The sequence below is a fragment of the Falco punctatus genome (genome assembly GCF_963210335.1).
Source record: "Falco punctatus genome assembly, chromosome: 12".
NCBI classification, from domain to species: Eukaryota; Metazoa; Chordata; class Aves; order Falconiformes; family Falconidae; genus Falco; species Falco punctatus.
This window is the reverse complement of record NC_137592.1, coordinates 24,165,609-24,183,730: the sequence shown is the minus strand read 5'-3', so window position 1 is coordinate 24,183,730 and position 18,122 is coordinate 24,165,609. Positions and strand designations below refer to the sequence as shown.

General features: G+C 39.5%; 1 protein-coding gene across 1 annotated transcript in view; it reads right to left on the bottom strand.

Annotated features, from left to right (window-relative positions):
• The window catches only part of KCNK2 (potassium two pore domain channel subfamily K member 2), a 183,577-nt gene that overhangs the window by 149,099 nt on the left and 16,356 nt on the right, over window positions 1–18,122 (bottom strand). The window contains exons 2-3 of the mRNA XM_080408486.1: window positions 15,299–15,368; window positions 2,747–14,465 (exon numbers count right to left, since the gene is read on the bottom strand). The gene's annotated coding sequence lies outside the window, so the exon portion shown is untranslated. The remainder of the gene's footprint in view (window positions 1–2,746; window positions 14,466–15,298; window positions 15,369–18,122) is intronic.

The following is an 18,122-nucleotide window of genomic DNA, read 5'->3' as shown; positions in this document are numbered from 1 at the left end:
AATTTCTTATTCTTAGGTGTTTCACCATCTGAAGTTAAAAGTCAGATTTGGAGCGTACTAGGGCAGGAACCTTTAATCTTAAAACATTTATTTTACTTCTTAATAATGCTTCATCATTCCTACAGGTTTTCCTTGTAAAGCTAAACTTTTGCATACGTATCAAAACCTGAAATATTACAAGGATATCAAGGTTCTCTTCTGTACATACCTTGATGCTCTGAAGTGCCAACTTGCTACATGTTCTGTACATCTTTACACATGATAGGATTTTGTGCCTCTGAAAAAAATGGTTGGGGTTGTCTAAAGCCATTCTCCAATATCCTTCTAAATGTTCTTCAATCTTTTTGAAACACAGCTGCTATTTTAAAAACAACCTATTTGGCCTCACTCCAGACAGTAGCTCACCCTGCATGTCTGAAACTTTGTTCAGAGCACTTGTACAAACTCCAATTTGCTGTGACATTTGGCAGTAATCACAAAAATGTCTTGGATGGAAATGGAGTCAGGGTCCTTCAAATGCAACTGGAATATTGAACTTCTAGGTGGTTGCTCTTCCCTGCACAGTCAAAAATAGTATTTTCCCATATACCTCAATTATATGCAGGTATATGCAATCAGACTTACATTCCATTAACATCTATACCATCTCCAATATGGACACATGACTTAATGAAGACTGCGCAGCAGTAGCGTGACAGGGCTTGGTTCCTTGAAGCTCACTTGATTTAACCTTTTATGATGAAAACCAAATGACTGAATAACAGAAAATGCTATGTACAAAACTGCCTGTGTAACTGTATAACCAAATAACTCCTATTGCTAGAAGGATAATGAAGAACTGATGACCTTGAGCCTAGGGGCAACTTGAATTGCTTTGTAGTTTCCCCTTGCTGATAGCAGCTGTACTACTCATCTTTGAAATATAAACTTTCTGGGTAGCAGTAGATGACAACACAAAATTAGTACAGCTTTTCTTAAATTGTAAACTAAAGTGAAGGTTAATAAATGTAACTGTGCTGGCTTTTATTTCTATACCTAAGTAAAGATGGGTGAAAGCCACAAAATTCAGACCCAGGTTTGATACTGAACCAACCGCAGAACTGCTGAGCTGCTTATCTTATGCTTTTACCCAAATAAAGACAAGGGGTCAAATCCTCAGTTGGTGTAACCCAACTAACTTCACTACATGTAAGCTGTGCTAGCTTTTGGGAGCTGACCATTAATGAAGATAATGGTAGGAAACAGGAAGAAGGTACGCATCACGAGGGAAGCAATGGATTTGGTGGTTTGTAGATCTGCATTATTAATAATGCTAATATTATGCAGACTGGTATCATATTCCCACAGGGAATTCAACAATTTAGGATGATCAGTTTCATCTCTATCTATACTGAACCTTCTTTTTATTAATACAGCTGCTGTTGATTCATCTGCACCGAAGAGTATGCAGACCAGTGTTAAATGTAAGTAGTTTGGGGGCGGGGGGGGGATAGTGTTTTGAAAATAGGTCTGGCTCCATTTGTTTGGTTTGGAAATACTTGTCTTCTTTTATGGTGGAGGTGTTCTGAAGAGGCATATACGTGCCAAAAATATGCATTGTTGTGGTTGAGATAATAGTATCTAGTTTCTAATATCTAATCTGACTTAACAGCTGTATCTAGCGCTTGGTTCATGGTATGAACCAAGGTAGCAACGCTACCTTGCAGGCTGTGGGACTCTGATTTACACACTTCAAGCAACATGGTTGTTGGAGGCATAAATTGCTTTAGTTTTCCAGTCTAAACTCAGACCACCGGCCCTTTGAATTCCTTGCTAATTCACACTGTATTTTTCTTTTCCTTAACTGCTTCGTTTACCTTTGGGCATCAGGCATACTACAGTTAGAACAGGTTTTGAGGTACGCGTGGGCTTTTAGCAAGAGAATGGAGCTCTGCACCTTGACGCCACCTCTTGGCTGCAGCCCGCAGTACCCGATGTGTAGGCAGAGCCTCTCCCGGCCCTTCCTTTTTGGAAAGGGAGAAATTGTGATGAAAAGCAATACATTCATCCCTTTCCCTGGAAACAGGGCATTCACTTTGGAGTGTATTTCGTTTTCTTCATTCACTAGGTTGTAAGACATATGCTACTTCTCTGTTACGTACAAGGGAGCACACACCCTTTCTACACAGGCACCCCGCATTTTAAAAGAAAATGTAAAAAGCTGGGAAAATGAAAGCTTCTATTTTTCCACAGTGCATGCATAGCAGGAACCATGTATCAGAGATCTGCAGTAAGCTATTGCTTTGAGCAGGGTATAAGGTACTTGGAAGCAAACATAGTTCAAACGCAATGCTGAGGTGCAGTTGTTCAAGCGAGATACACACAGGCCAAAAAGACAAACAGGTCTTGTCTACAAAGATTCAGAAAAACGTATTGTGTGAGATCTTCAGCACAGGAGAGCAAAAGAACAAGTTCAGGATCAAAACACATCACAATCAAAATTCTCTTCTCTTTGCTTTTTAACTCCTCATGCTCAACAGTATGTTTTTATTTTTTCAGTGCTGTCTTTTATATAATAATTCTTAAATTAGTATTTTTGATTATTCAACTTGATGAAAACAGCGCTGTAGTAACAGAAAGAAATGGCAGAGAAAGCTTCCTGAGAATGTTACTTTGACAGAGAGATGATTCTGACACAAAAGTGCACAAGAAGTAGAAACTCACCTACTTGAGATCAAGAGGACATAAAATTTGTTCAGCTACTTACGTTAGCTACAATAACAAGTTTTCCTAGATGATGTACAGGAGAGAATCATTATCTGTGTTTCTTACAGTGCTTTCTTAGGAAGGTATTCCTCTCTCACAGCTAAGTGGGACTGTACTGTTGTGTGGAGTTTCTGTTAATTTAGAAGCCCACATTGAGTGCAAGGCTCCTGGTGCACACACAAGCTGTAACATGAGATTCTCAGAGAAACTGAGGACCCAATACCATTTTTGTCAGTAACCTGCTGGGGAAACGCGAATCACCTTTGTCGATTAATATTTATCTTCACTAAAAGATACTATGTACCAGATAAGTCCTTTTCTGACAGGTTAGCTCCAGAAATATCTGTCTTGGCAAAAGAAGTTTTGTCCCTCAAACGATTGAACTCAAAAATTAGAAATCATGATGAAAAGGTGCATCAGGACTTACATCTTCTGAAGCGATAAGTAGGGCAGTACCACAATGGAGGTGCAGTTGCTGCTAATGGGGTTGATGTGCAAATCATTTGAGCAGTATAAAATGGCTTTATGCCTACAAAAATAGGCTTCTGTTTATCATTTGCATATTCAAAGACACAAAATAAATGAAGGCTGTTTTGCCAGCCTACTAGAATAATAGGAGGACAAAACTAATTTTCTGCTTAGTACAAGATTACAGCATTTTCTTCTTTTCATGTAAAATTTTCTCCCACAACTCTCTCCCACTATTGCTATTACTAGTTACTAAGTGTGGTGTGCTTTTAAAACCTTGAAATTTATCAGAACGTTGACAGATACACATTCTAATGCAGAATAATTTCTTACTTGTTCTCAGTCCTTACACTCAGATAGGTATAACCTTGCTTACCAAATGTGTGATCTGTGTCGGATACCACGCGTTTCAATGGCAGGCTGCAAGAAGAAAATTCAGGTCACTAGGTAGTGATGCAGATATATGCAAAGTTTTTAAAATAAAGAGAAAAACTCGAACAGCAACAAAGATTAGTTCTGAAAAGACAGAAAGCTGTATGCAATGCTTTGTTTAATTTTAAGAATAAATGCATTGCAGGTAAAATACTGTAAATAATTACCTTTTCTGACAATCTGAAAATGCACCATTTCAAAAATTTTCTGTACTTCTGCACTTCAGATTAAGAACTGTATAGACAAAGTGTGAGACATGCAGTGTATAGGACTTTCTCCTGAATGTCTTCAGGTATACCTTGGATCTTCAGTTCTAGGGTTTAGAAGGGTACTCATTTAAGTTTGGTGCTTCATTGGGCTTTTTGCTGTTTTAGACTTCGTGAAGTTGCTAATGCTGCAGCTGGTAAGAGTGTTATTGAATTAGCTGAGTTTCTTTCATATAAAAAATTCTTCTAATGACCTTTAAATATGGCTTATAAAGCATTGCAAGTGCCAGCTTTCATCAAAAGTTAAAGCATGTTGTTAAGGGCATTGTCCAAATGTCTCTTAAACACTAACAAGCTTGAGGCATCGATTGACCACCTCTCTAGGAAGCCTGTTCCGGTGTTTGACCACCTGTTCGGTAAAGGAATAAATCATAGATTCATAGACGCTTCCTAATGTCCAGTCTAAACCTCTCCTGGTGCAGCTTTGAACCATTCCCACATGTCCTATCACTAGATACCAAGGTAAAATAATAGTTGTGTCTCTTTTGCCAGAGTAACATTCGAAATGCTGTTGAAATTGCACAGACTTATGATGAAAGTTAGGGACAAACAGCTAACATAAAGCCTCTCGAACAGTCCTTTTTCTTCAACATGGAGCTGGCTTTGTTGTAGCAGTAAGACTGCATCTCTGGTGTTCTCATGATAAGAATCACAGTCCATTTTTCAGCTTTCATCGAAGGGTGGAAGCATGTATCTGTCCCCTGCCTTAGGACTAGATATATTACCATGAGATGCAGCAGGTATTAGAAATAAGGGACATACAGTTTTCTTGCAGAGATAAAATAAAGCAGAGGTGTTTTAGGGGTCATGAGAGCAGCATGACTTACGAAACTACTGTGAAAACAGTGATTTCTTGGCCATCCCAGTGTGGAAAATGTCTGATTAGGAGGATGTTTACATTTCTTACTCTCAGCAGAAGCCATCTTTGCTAGAAAGAGCATCTAATGAGTATCAAAAGAGCATAAGATATGCTGCTGAACACACCAGAAGAGTGGCTTGGCAATCAAAAAGTGTTTCTTTTCCAATGGAAATGTGAAAGTTCTGGGGGAAATAAAATCCATTGTGAGGCATTGATTCTATTCCAGCAAAGGAGAAAGTTCAAAATAATTTTGTTTGAAATCAGATACCTCATTTATTTACACAGCATTGAGCCTGAGACTTAAACTTACCTGTGGCACCCAGGAATTCCTTTAAATTTTTCAGTTATTAGGGATTAATAATTATCAATTAATTAATAATAAGCAGCTGAAATACATTCTTGGACCTTGGAAGCATGAGGCAGTGTTCCCATGGTCAGCTCTAGAGTCTCTTCCAACCATTATTTCCATGATACAACAATGCTCTGCCCCAGATTCACAGAGCACAAGTTTGAGTCAGATCTCCTGAGGCTGATCAGCTCAGTAAGAGGAGCAAAAACCTTGGCTGATGTTCATATGAAGCTGTCCCAATGAGCTGGCAGGAAACTAGGAAAAACTTAACACTAATAAAAGATTAATCAAAACCAGCCCTAACTGGGGGAATCCATAAAGGTAAACCACACTTCATACAGGAAAATGAGCCACCCAAATTGTTAGCAGGTTCTACAGTTCTGAAAATCCCTTCTAAAGCTCAGCTCTGGCTCCATCAGAGCCTCAGTCCACCACTCCAGGAAAGTGCAGTGGTCCATGGCACCCTGCCCTAATTCTCTGCCTACTCTCCCATTCCAGGAATGAGAGCAGCTCCACTAAGGCCTGCTCTCATGTATTGTTTTTCTCATAGTTTTGCAGTTCCTGCTCTGCTTCCATGAGCAGGGTTTTGTGTAGCAGTCCAGCAAAATAAGCACAGCAGCATGGTGAAGCTGTGGTAGGAAGTGGTCAGGTGCTTCAGGCTTACTCTACCAGAGCTGAAGAATCTCCTGAAGAAGGACCTAAAGTAAATCTGGCTCTCTGGGCACACCTTCAGATCTCCATGATCTTAGTCTTAGGACAATGCCATTCCTTCTCTTTGTGTTGAGCTATGATTTGATTACCAAGCCAAGGTAATGGCAAGATGAGCTATTCACACCATTGTATGTTCTGCACAATTCCCGTGCACTTCTAGGAGCACAGTATATACATTTACCCAAAAGGAATGACAAGTGATATTATATGTAAGTACCTGAAGCCATGTGACTGTTTCTCACCCACTTTTTGTGGAGGGTTGATCGTATAATTGCTCCATGTGCTGTGGCTCATTTTTGTAAATATGAAACCCAAGCATACATACCAGTGTGTTCATAAACACATGCTTTAGTAATTGGCAAAAGGAATGGTAGCTTTCTTTAAGAGGAACTTTATTTTTCTGTGTACCAGCAGAGTACTTAAGTGTTTAGATATGACACATAGTGGTCTTTTTATAACCTGTATTTTTCCCTTTCTAATTCTCTGCATGAGACAGACATTGGTCAAAATAATAATTTCCATTCAGGTTTTAACCAGTTTAAAATGAAGTTGCTTTGCAAGTTTCAAGATAGTAACATCTGTGGAAAAAAAAAATAATTGTTTCTCCAGTCAGTTCAAAGACATACAAAATTGCAGCATTTTATCTACAGTTTGTGTGAATAATCTATACAGTCAATTATATAAACATAATTTTATCTTTACAGATGTAGAATCTTAGTTGTCACTAATCTTGGGCAATTGAATGGATCATTTAGCAATCAGTGGAAATTAATATGTTTATATATGCAAACATCAATTTTCCATCATTGCAAATTTATGGAGCATTAGTGAGGTCGTTTTTAATAATAAATTTTATATTCTGTAAAAAATAAATGTCACCGTTAGAAGGGAGCTGTAATGAAGGGAATATCGAATGTATGACTACACTGCATCATTCAGCTATCAATGATTAAACAACTCATACTTTGAATCCTATACTACGCTAGCAGCTCCTGAGCTGCTTTATGGTAGCCACTGCACAGTTTAAAGATCATCTTCTGGAGATATCTGCCCAAAATGATGCGCCAGTTAGAACAAAGTAAATGCGTGCTATCATCCTCTTTTACAGGGTGGAAATTAAGACAACAGAGATTAATTAACAAACCTGTGATCACACCAGAGCCTGTTGTAGAGCTGGGAATTAAATGAGTTTTCTAAGTTCTACCGCAGCGCTTTAATCACAAAACCATCCTTCCCATCAATTTCAGCATCAGCACTGTTGAAAGGAGCATTTGTAAAAGGGGAGGAAGAAGGTAGTGGGAGCTACTGGAGGATGCAGAGAGCAGGTGTCTTGTCATAACCATTGTGCACTAACTATTTTAACTTTTCATTCCTACTCCACTGCAAAATGAGAAAGCAGCACACGTCAGCAGTCAGTAATTTAAATAGGGATGAAGCATCTTGACATTTCTCTTGCACTCCAACTTCGAGAATTCCTTTCCTCCTTGAACAGCTCTGTGCAGTATCAGTATATAAAAAGCGATGTTATCCTTCTAGAGGCTTTTACATTCCTGTCAGTGATCTGCAGACAGATGTTACGACTTCTACTTCTGGCCTTACCAACAGTATCTTTTCACCACAAAATGTAGATTCAGTTCAAATAACAAGTGACTTAGCTATAGGAAATTTTGTTTGCCAAAGTAATAGAAATTCTAGAAAAAGTTCTCGATCGCTCCTTGGCATAAAGCAGAGTTGCAAATCAAGCATTCTGCCATCTGCTGTCTCTTGGCTTCAGGTAAGAGACAAAAATCTGTAGCTTAGCTAAAGACATTTTACTAATTTTTAGTGATTTTTAGAATCTTAAAAAATCAAAAGAAATTATGCTGGGCATATCATTCTGTTGGACCATCTTTTCACCGTGTAAAATGCCATTGTAAATCTGTATTGACACAAGGGAGGGAGATCTGGCCTTTTGTGTTAGAAAATGTGCTGAAACGTGCTTTAGACGAGAAACAGGCTGCAAGACTGGGAGATGCTTTGGGTGTCAGTTTGGTCTTATTTGCTTTGCGAGAAGTTGTGAATACTTCGAGGTTGATCAGCTAGTAGTCACAGAGCTGTGAACTTCACCTTTTGACTATATTATTTATACTCACTAAAAGATCAAAAAAATTAGACTGCTACTCCATGTGAGTAAAACAAATGCCAGATCCTGTCTTTGCCCGAGTAAGAGAAAAGAGTCTGTGCTTTCTTTATTTTGATGGTCTATGAAGGAATTGTGTCAAGTGCTGTCAGCTTCATTGATATCCATGATTATTTTAGTGAGGCAGAACCAGTCACAGCATATGTGGGTTATGGCCAGAGTTTTCAAGCAGTTCAGCATTGCTGGACTGGGTGGTTTGTTATGGAGAGCTGATTCCTTTCTTGGGGAAATTCCTGTTAATGTCAGCGTGAGCACTCAACATTAGCAAAATGTGCAGAATTTGGCATGAGATTAGAAAACAACATGGCAAACAACAACAGGCAGTGTCACTTAGCAATTTTTCGTGAGTATGGATGGCATTTCAGAGGATTTTCTTCCCCTATAAAATCGTTACCCACTCACTTGTTAGTATTGCAGTATTTAAATATTTATGTAAACAAATAATGCTGAACCAGAGCTTGGGGCTTAAAAAAATCCCACACACTGTAGATTAATGTGCCAACATTGGCTTTTCATAATGATAGCTAGCATGGCAAAGAGCATCTGAAATCAAATCTAAACATATAAGCCTCACTTACCACTGGTTTCTGCTGAAGGAATGGTCTTGTTTGCTCTGAAATGCCAAAATAAGCAATCCTACACCAAACAAACTATTCCCAGTGCAGACTGGAGCATTTGGCCCATAGATGTGAACATCACGAGGAACTGCTCTTGTATCCCTTTGTGTGGCACTGGCTGAAAATTTGAGAATATATCAGTTAACAATAGCAGCAAAAATTGAGAAAAAATGAAATTTCAGAGAAGTTGATAGGTGGTCCATGACAACCGACATGTATCTCTGAGTTTCATAAACACAGTGAGAATACACTGCTGCAGTAATACAGCCCATTTTTTCCCTAAGTCTTCTCTCCACTGGGGGAAGGGAAGGGTTTAGAGTTGTGTTCAAACCTTATTTATTTACATCCTACTTCTCATTAAACTGGTCCAAACACTAACTTGCCTTGCTATGAAGAACATACACCTTTTAGGATAAATTTGTCCAGTCTGGGTAAATTTTTGCTTGACAAAATGTATTGTTTAATTTCCATTCTGTCTATAGGTGCTTAAAACTGGAATAAAGTTACTTCTTAACCATCATTTTGAGGAACTAAACACATTCAGCTCCTTAAATCTGTTACCATGAAGAGTGTTTTACAGACTTCATCACTTTTATGGATCTTCTCTGCATCCTTTCCAATTTATAAATGCTGTTGAGTAGTAAAGTTTTAGAGCAGGGTATGTAATTCCAGCAGCAGCCATCCACCTGTCAAAGGAAACTGCAGTAAACGTTCACTATACTTACACCTGAGATTTTTACTCTTTATAGGGCAGTGATATTACACTAGTTTTGGCTGCACTGTTGCTGTGGGAAATTACAGACAGCTGTTTGTTTAGAAGAAGGTATGAATGTTTTTCAGCAGTACAGACTCCCAGATAAGACTCACCTCCTTTAAGCAAGAGCCTGCATTTTCTGAACAGAGATGGTCTGTTGTCCATGCTGAAAAGTATACCCCTTGCCTACATCTACCTCACCGAGTGATGCAGATCACTTTGTTACAGTAAACCATGCCTTTTTTTATTTACAAGGTCCCCAGCTGCAGTTGTTTAAGCTTTATGAGGAATGGTTTTATGGGTTTTTTCTGAAAGAAATCATTTAATAATACCAAAAATGATCCTTGCATTAGAAACACCTGCCTTGCAAGGCATCCTCACTTGTAATTACATTTTCAGATCTGCCAGTTAGCCATTTTGTAAACAACTGTAACTCTGCAGGGTTCTTAGGCAAAATGTCATGCAGAACAAAGCCAGGGAGTTTAAAGTCTTTTAAACTAACACTTTTATCTCACTCAACCACAATTAGAATCTCTTTTTTTTCTTATCAAGTTAGAACAGTGATTATTAAAAAAAAAAAAAAACCAAACTTTTTGATTGGCGTTGCTCACATTATTTACTCAGTTAAGTCTTGTAACAGCCGTTCAGTTGTTATGCTCAGGACTGATACCAGTTCATTTACCACTTTTGCTCTTCTTTTTTCCCTGCAGTCCTTCGAAACTTCCTTGTTGTTTCAAAAGTCATCAGGAGTTAAACATCAGCCAACTCTTTTAAAACACTTGGTAGGAACTAAACCAGAACTCCCGCTGCAAGCCAAAAATGAAGGCATGAGCCAAGGTGTGGATTCTATTTCTAGCTGTAATCACTGAGTTTTATAACATCTTGTAAACAACTTAGGGGAAGCCTGTTCCGGCTTTATGTCCCATGTTCATACTTGGGCCGTAATGTTCTGCCTTAGACCTGAAAATAACCTTCTGTTTCAGAAGGCAGCTGTGGAATGAGTCTAAGGTCATTGCTGACTCTTTTTACTATTTGAGATAAAGATAAGTAGAACTGAAAGGTATTAGATTTAAAAAAAAAAAAAAAGTGGTTTAGGTTTTGTTTTTTTTTTTCATTCTGATTGAGCAATATTATCAGTTAAACTGCTTCTAATCTGTTGAGTAAGTTTGTGTCCAGTCATTTTGTACATGGGCCATTCACACAGAAGCAAGGGAAAGACAAGGTGTTTTATTAACTGGCAAGCAACAAGAACTGCTAGGAAGACAGTGAGGGCTATAGTATCTGAATCTTCCTGTGTTTTTAAAAGGACCAGATTTCAACGAAATCTCTTTATTTCCTGTATTTTTGTCACATTCACAAGTACCAGATACCAGTACAAGTATCAGTAAAATTGCACAATAGCACTGATAAAGTAACACCTGCCACAGTAGGAAGGATGATAAATTAGCAAATAAATGAGCTTAACGGAAAGGCTGTCAGAAAAATTTGTTTAAACAACTGCTGCACTGGCCATACCACATGATTCTGTTACCTGGGAAGCAGCAAGAAGGTAGTCAAGAGATACTGGCTGTGGTGGGAATAAAAATAGTCATATCCTGAGAGGATTCAGGCAATACACTGAATCATTATAAGCTTCCACAGGTGAAGCCTTGCCCCCTCCCTGCCCCCAATTAATTATTGCCAGTTATGGTTTTAACTGTAAACTACAGACAGTTCTTAAACACTTCAGCTAGGACATGAGATCAGAAGGCAAGGGATGTCTAATTTTTCCTTTTCTAAAAGAAAAAGAAAAAATGCAAACACCTGTCATTTGGGATACAAAGTTTGCATGGTATTTTCTTTATTGTTCTTGGTCATCGAAAGCTGTTATTCAAAAGAGTTTGGAGAAGGGCAGAACGGGCAGGTGCTGCTTCTCTCCTTTTGTAGCTCCTGCCGATGAGCAGTGCATGTGGCTGGGCAGGGCTGCTCAGCGTGCCTTTCAAGCAGAACTACGAGTGCATGGGCAAGCGAGCAAGGTGACCTGAAACCCTGAGAATGACTTCCACACTTAGCACCTTCATCTGGGGAGCATGCCAGGTCACCACAGGGCAAGGTCATTTCGGAAGAGAAGCGTAGGAGGGGAGAGGCGCAGAAAGGAAGCAGCCTGAAGCACTCCTGGCAGCTGGTGGGCACTGGGAGCAGGCAAGACTCAGCAGCCCTGGATCCGTGAGAAGGGGCACAGGGGAAAATGAGAAAAAAATAGCGAGAAAAGAGAAGCTGGAGAGAGCAGGGCTAAAAGGTGATGAGGTCAGTAATTCCCTTAGCAGACATGTCAGCAAAGCAGGATGTGCTACAGGAACCCTCAGACTGCCTCACGTGGCTGAGGCACATACAAAACCCGACATTCTGGGCAACGAAACCTGGCATCTATTAGGAAAGGGGAAGGAGAACTGCTATGAGACGTTCCGCCCCAGGAGCTTTTGCTAACTACTCAAAACATAAAACTATAATGCAGTGGAATAATACTTATTTGAATAGGCTTAATGCCATGCGGCATGTTCATAACCCATATTTATAGTAAAAATATCAGTGAAATACTAGACAGAGTCTGTTTCAAACCTGTGGCTCTTTGACCTGGAACATTTTATTTTCTTGTTCTTAGCAAGGCTTGGTGAAGGCTCAGTCATGTCTCGGGTAGACCACTGTTGTCCTGCCTCACCTGCACACAGACAGACGCCACATGCAGAAGAACAGAGAGGCACGGATGTCACTTTTTCCCAAGGCGTCACAAGCCATTGGCACTGCCATGAAAGAAGCCAGATATCCTGACTTGCACAGACACTACAGGCTTGCCTTGTCTGTTATTTTTCATATGACTGTAGAATGCAAAGTTTTTAATCAGAATTGGGGGGTACTTTGATTGGGCACTGTACAAACCTAGATAAAAGGGGAAGGTATTAATCTCTGCATGAATGCGATTGAGCAAGTACATTTTGTTATTTGTTCCAGTGAGTTGTATAATCCTGCTTCCCAGTCATCCAAATAGGATTTAGCATTGTCAACATGTTTTTCTTAATAGGATGATGCTATGAACTCATGTCCATGCAAGGCCGGAAAACCAGATTACACGCCTCGGGAGACTATATATCAGTTTTAGCTGTTAGTGAAATAATTTTTTTCAGTGACCAGACTACAGCCTTGAGGCCACCTTACAGGGGAATCATCAAGAGATGGTATGCCCCATGCAAGACCCATCACAAACTTCAGGAGCCAACTATTTAATGCAGTATCTAAGTGGGTTTAAAAGAAAAATAGTCTCAGCTATTCCTTTTCCGAAATAAATGTTACTTTAATACTAACTTCTGCTAATTCAGAAATGTGCAATACTAAATTCAGGTCAAGACATCTCCCCCTCAAAAGAAAATCTGCAGTAAGTGCTGCTTTGCCAGGTTTCAAGCATTATTCTGTCACATCACTTGTGAGACACTGCAATTACACCACTTTAGAGGAGGAGTTGCTTCTTATTAGCAAAAAAATTGCAGCATATTGTGAGCGTAAGTTCTAGTACATTGCCACAATAGCAGTGAAAGGGGGCCCTAGGCTAATCATGAACCAATCATGCATTTTGTCAGGAGTAAGCCAGCATTAATCAAACTAACATCACACTGCTGCAAGTCACATTTCACCAGCCCACCTGAAGCCTTGCTAGCCATCTAGAATTACTTGTTTGAGGAGTCACTGCAGCTGCACCCAAAGGTGAAGAGCACAGCACATCTCTCTGCTGGCCTGCCTGGCAGTACTGGCACTTGCTACCATGTGCCGGAACTCCACAGGGCAAGGGAATTCCGAAAGAGCTGAACTTCTAACTCAAAAGAATTATATGCAGCTCGCAAGACCTCAGTGGACCCCACTGTCCTGATATTTTGTGTGTGAATACTTAGTTTCAGCTGGAACTGCTGGGCAATTTTTTACACACCGTCTACAAAGGGAAAGGTGTTGTTCTACATCACAATTCATATCCTTTTTTTTTCAGAGCTACACTTGGAAGGAATATGGCAGGTAAAAAGGGCTGAAAATTTTGATCATGCATCATTCTTATTTGCATTGCTAACAGCAAGGTTCTGACAAAAGATGGTGAATTGTGAAAGGCTTTGGATTATCCAGGCTGCCACTGTGGTCTTGGGTACCTCATATGCCTTTCTTATTCCTGTATGTTCTTATTATTTTATAATATTTAATATATATTAACATATATAATATGACATATAACAGTAATACTTATTACGAGAATACATATTCCTACTTTTACTTGCATATTTTCAGTACTAAATGTGTTTCCATTCTTTTTGTGTACGAGGTGCTAGCAGATGTGTCACTTTACTCATTTCAGCCTGAGTCTGACCGATACAGAAAACTCATTTTCTTGGCGTTGCAGTCTGTACAGCCCACAGAGGTCTGTGGTTGCCTGGCTGTGGTCACTCAGCTCTTGGTACATAGACTTGAATCCATATTGGATTGCATCAGCTTTTCTTCTGTTTTGACCTGCCTCGGCTCCTGTCTAGGATAGGGCAAAGAGTGTGCGGGAGGCAGAAATAAAATGTTGCCATACTCCCTGATCCCTCCAGTAGCTCACTACTCACTGTGTGAGGGGTGTAGTGGAGTCCTGGCCTGCGTTTATTTCAAATCCAGATGTGTGCTGAGCATGGAAGCAGCAAGTGCCAACTGTAAAAAGCAGTGATTGTCTTCTCTGTCTGCTGCTTGGTATTGAGAGGAGACAGGATAGTCTGTAGAGGCAAAAAGGAGAATGAAGAGTAATACTTTATGACTTGACCATTGATTAAACAGGAAAGGGTTGTGTTTATGTATTTACCTGTACAGACAAGGACCAGCAGAAAAGAGACAGGCTAATTCAAGCCCTTGAGAAATACAAGAAGGATCTTGAACGCGGTCTTCCTGCCTCACCGTTCAACTCCAGAAGCGTTTCGCCAAGCCGGCGGAAGGTATGTGATACTCTGACAGCACAGGACCTGTCACACAGGTAGTACCGAGCTGCATGGGAGACCCGTTTCCCCTTCGTTAGCTGCACCCTGAAGTGCTGGCGAGTGCCTGTAACACAGCAGGTAAGTGCAGAGTTACTCAGCGTGGCTTTTCATAGTCTAGACAAACAGAGGTAATATTTGATTCTCAGTTTTCCAGCTGGCAGTTATCCTCTCCTCTAACTCCTGCTATACCTACGTGGCCTGTAATGACAGGTACCCATGTCATGACTACATGTACATGACTAAAATGTGTCCCTGCACCGACAGCGTGAATGTACACATGCCACTCACAGACCCACGCATGTTCTCTTTGCTCCTTTCACAAATGGAATTACACTTTTTTAACAAAGTATTATATGGGTGCCCAGCAAAAAAAGTTGAGTGAATTTATTGAAATAATTTGCTGATGTGTGTGACATTTTTACTAGGATGATTTCTGTACACAATATTTTCAAGAGAACTAAATCCCAATGATCTTCTTAATATTCCCACTGAACACAATGCAATAAGTTTACATTGTTTTACAGTATCCTCTGAATATCAGAATGGCATTTACGGGTAAAAGCAAGAACCTAAAGTAATTAATCCTAATTCTATATATTCTGCCAGATACCAGAAACTGTACAACCTTAGGCCAGTGGACCTCACCTCAGTAGAGGAGTCTTGCAAAACACTTCATTCTGCCATAGTCCAGAGTCTCTCTGGGGCAAAAACTCCTCAGCAGACTATATTTAGATTGTACAACTTTCTATTTGTTGAGAATTATAGTTTGTTTATCACTAGATTACCAGTGATGCTGTTTATAAAGAATATTGTCCAATTCAAACATATACATTATTCTGATTTGTAAAATCTTGCTCCCACCGAGATAAATAGCAAAATAATAGGCCACAAATTCACCTGTAGTATTTATGAGGCTAACAGTGGTTCTGTTTGACTTCAAACGTGTGAGATGGAGTCACACTCACACCTGCATGGGCATACAAGGAGAACAGAAGATGCCATTGAAGAAGGGCTGTGACATCGCCATTGAGACATCGGTTCCACAGATGAGAATGCACAACGTCCAAGGAAGAAAGTCTCCTGTTCTCCCTCTGTGGGCCCTGGCAAGCAAAATGGAATTTCTGTAATTTCCTAAGACTACTTGTCATTAGCAACCTCAACCTTGTAAAGAGAAGAAAGGAAACAGCAACTAGAAAAAAAGAACTTGTTAACTACCACACAGTAGCAGATTGGCTTTACTCTTGACTACACTTCCCAAAATTCAGCAAGTCATTTCAAGTACTTGAGACAGTTTGAAAAGTGTCTTAGAATTCTCCCTGTGTGAATCAATTTGTAGGAGACACTGTTCAGTGAATTGCTTTTGTGATTTTTCTGTCAGTTCTTTAACTTACAGGCAAGGCGGTCACTGTTGGAAAATTGTCACCTGTATTTGACATCTGATCAGAACAACTGTTCCAGGACAAAGAGAGAGCAGCCCCCCTCTGTATGTTTTCAGCAACTCACTTCAAGGACTCTGATACCAGCTCCTACTGCAAGAAAACCCATCCGAAAAACTGCTCAGCATGCTTTGTCTCAGGCTCCTGCTCACAACTCCAGTACAGACAGGTTATCTGCTTCACCACTTCTGCAGTCTCGCATGCATTTAGGTAGTTGCAACAGGAAGAAGATGTTTCAAAACTCTTTTAATAAAATATACTCTGGGGATCTTCCTGACAAACATTCAATTTACTTCACGGAAAAGAAGCAGTGTTTTACCCCTCAAATCTTAAAAACATCACACCAATCTTTTCTTGTAAAATACAGGTGTTACAATCCTCCTTCCCAAAAAAAGAGCTCCTCCCCTGGAAGATCATCACTTAAATCAGCAGACATCAATAATGAAAAGAAAAGAAAGTTGCACAGGTACTCACTTGTTGCTAAAAGTTAAGTAATGTTGCTTTCAAACACACCATTTGAAGCATAACTGTTTTTCACCGTGCCTTTCATCTTTCAGATTTTTAGAAGATGCACATGTGAGACCACATTCAGGTCACTTTTCTCAGCAGCCAGTTGAGCTTGGTGTACCCGGTTTGTTACAAAGGACAAGAACGGTGCCCACTGTTCATACACAGGTGTTGTCCTGGTTGTGTGGAAATGAGATGGATAAATGGAATCATTGGCTTTGGGGAATATATGTTAAGAGCAAAACCAAAAGTTTAAATTATTTTGTAAGAAGTCACTAAGATTGCAATTAAGAAATCTAGCATGTGTGGCTAGATGGGGTGTGAATAAAATAGGAACAGCTAAAGTAACTGTTTCTGTGAGAAACACCAATGAGGCATTATGGGATGTGAAAAGCAGTGTACTCCAACAGAAATCTGTTCTTCTGAAAGCAGAGCTTCTTCCCACTTGACTGGTGTCTTGCTGCACTCTTAACCTTTCAAGTGGTCATTTCAGCTTTTGGTTGATTTATGGCCTTTCACTCCATTCAAATAATAGCTTGGAGCCCAGAAGTGTCCACATCAATTGCTAACCACTCAGCCTACAGTCAGTACATAACGTGTCATACAAGACTTCAGTGCATGGAAGTGTGGAAGTCGCTCTCCATTAGTCACCTGGATTCTTAAGATGACCGGGGGATTAATTTAGTGAATTTTACTGCTCTTAAAAATAAGGATGCTTAACTGTAGCCAAAACCATGCATGATACAGAGGTTTTGTAGGATTCCTTGGCCCGTTTGCCCCTTTACAGAATCAGTGTTGAATTTCTACACAGCACAGCCAAGGCACCATGGCCAGGATTTGTGATAGCCCTGTGCTAGCTAGGACTATTCCATTCCTCATTCCAACCACCAAACCCTTCATTTTACATTATCAAGAGGAGCTCCTATTCCCATTTGATAATCCACAGCAAAAGATAATTTCAATATCAGTCTGGTTTCCTAAATCTTCTTTCAAAGATACAAATATATTTTGCATGTCGTTTTAAAGAATAAGCTGTCTTATTTGAATGAGGTCTGCAAATATTTTCTATTTCTTCAGAACTTTTGATTTCCTTTACAGTGTTTGCATCATTTTTCTCAGGTTATGCAAGCTTGTTTCCATTTCTGCTAACACGAATTTACCTAATAATAATACTTTTTCTTTATTTATATGAGTGATTGACACTCAAGACATTCATTTCATATGAGCTGGCATGTCAATTCAGTATGATGTTGTTGTGCTTTTGATATGTTATGAAATCAGATCATTTCCCCTGGTGCTCTGAATGGAAATATAAAATGTTAATAAAAGAGAATAGAAAAAAAATCTACTTTTCCTCTTTACTTGTTTGTGGCAGAACCATGAATTATGGATTCCCGATTCTGAAATGCCACTTTCTCCAGGATCACAACTTGAAGAGAAGTAAGTTAAATATTTGTTTGTCCCTTTTCACTACTTCTAAGTTTCCTACAAAAATATTAAAGTAGGAATCCAGTGGAAAATTGAAAACATGGCACAAAAGCCAATTACCAGTGGCTGTATGCAGCGAGTATAAGGGACCCTTAGGGACACAGGATCCAGCTACTTGCTTGCAAAGTGTGGGATCAGAACTTTGGAAGAGATTTTCTGAGTCATGCCACCTCCCTTACTGTAGGCAAACTAAATATGTTGAGAATAAGTAAATAATAAATAAACAATGTTAATAATTTCTCTTCTGATACCTACCCCTTGTTCATCTGAGCTACTTTTTAACCTGATTA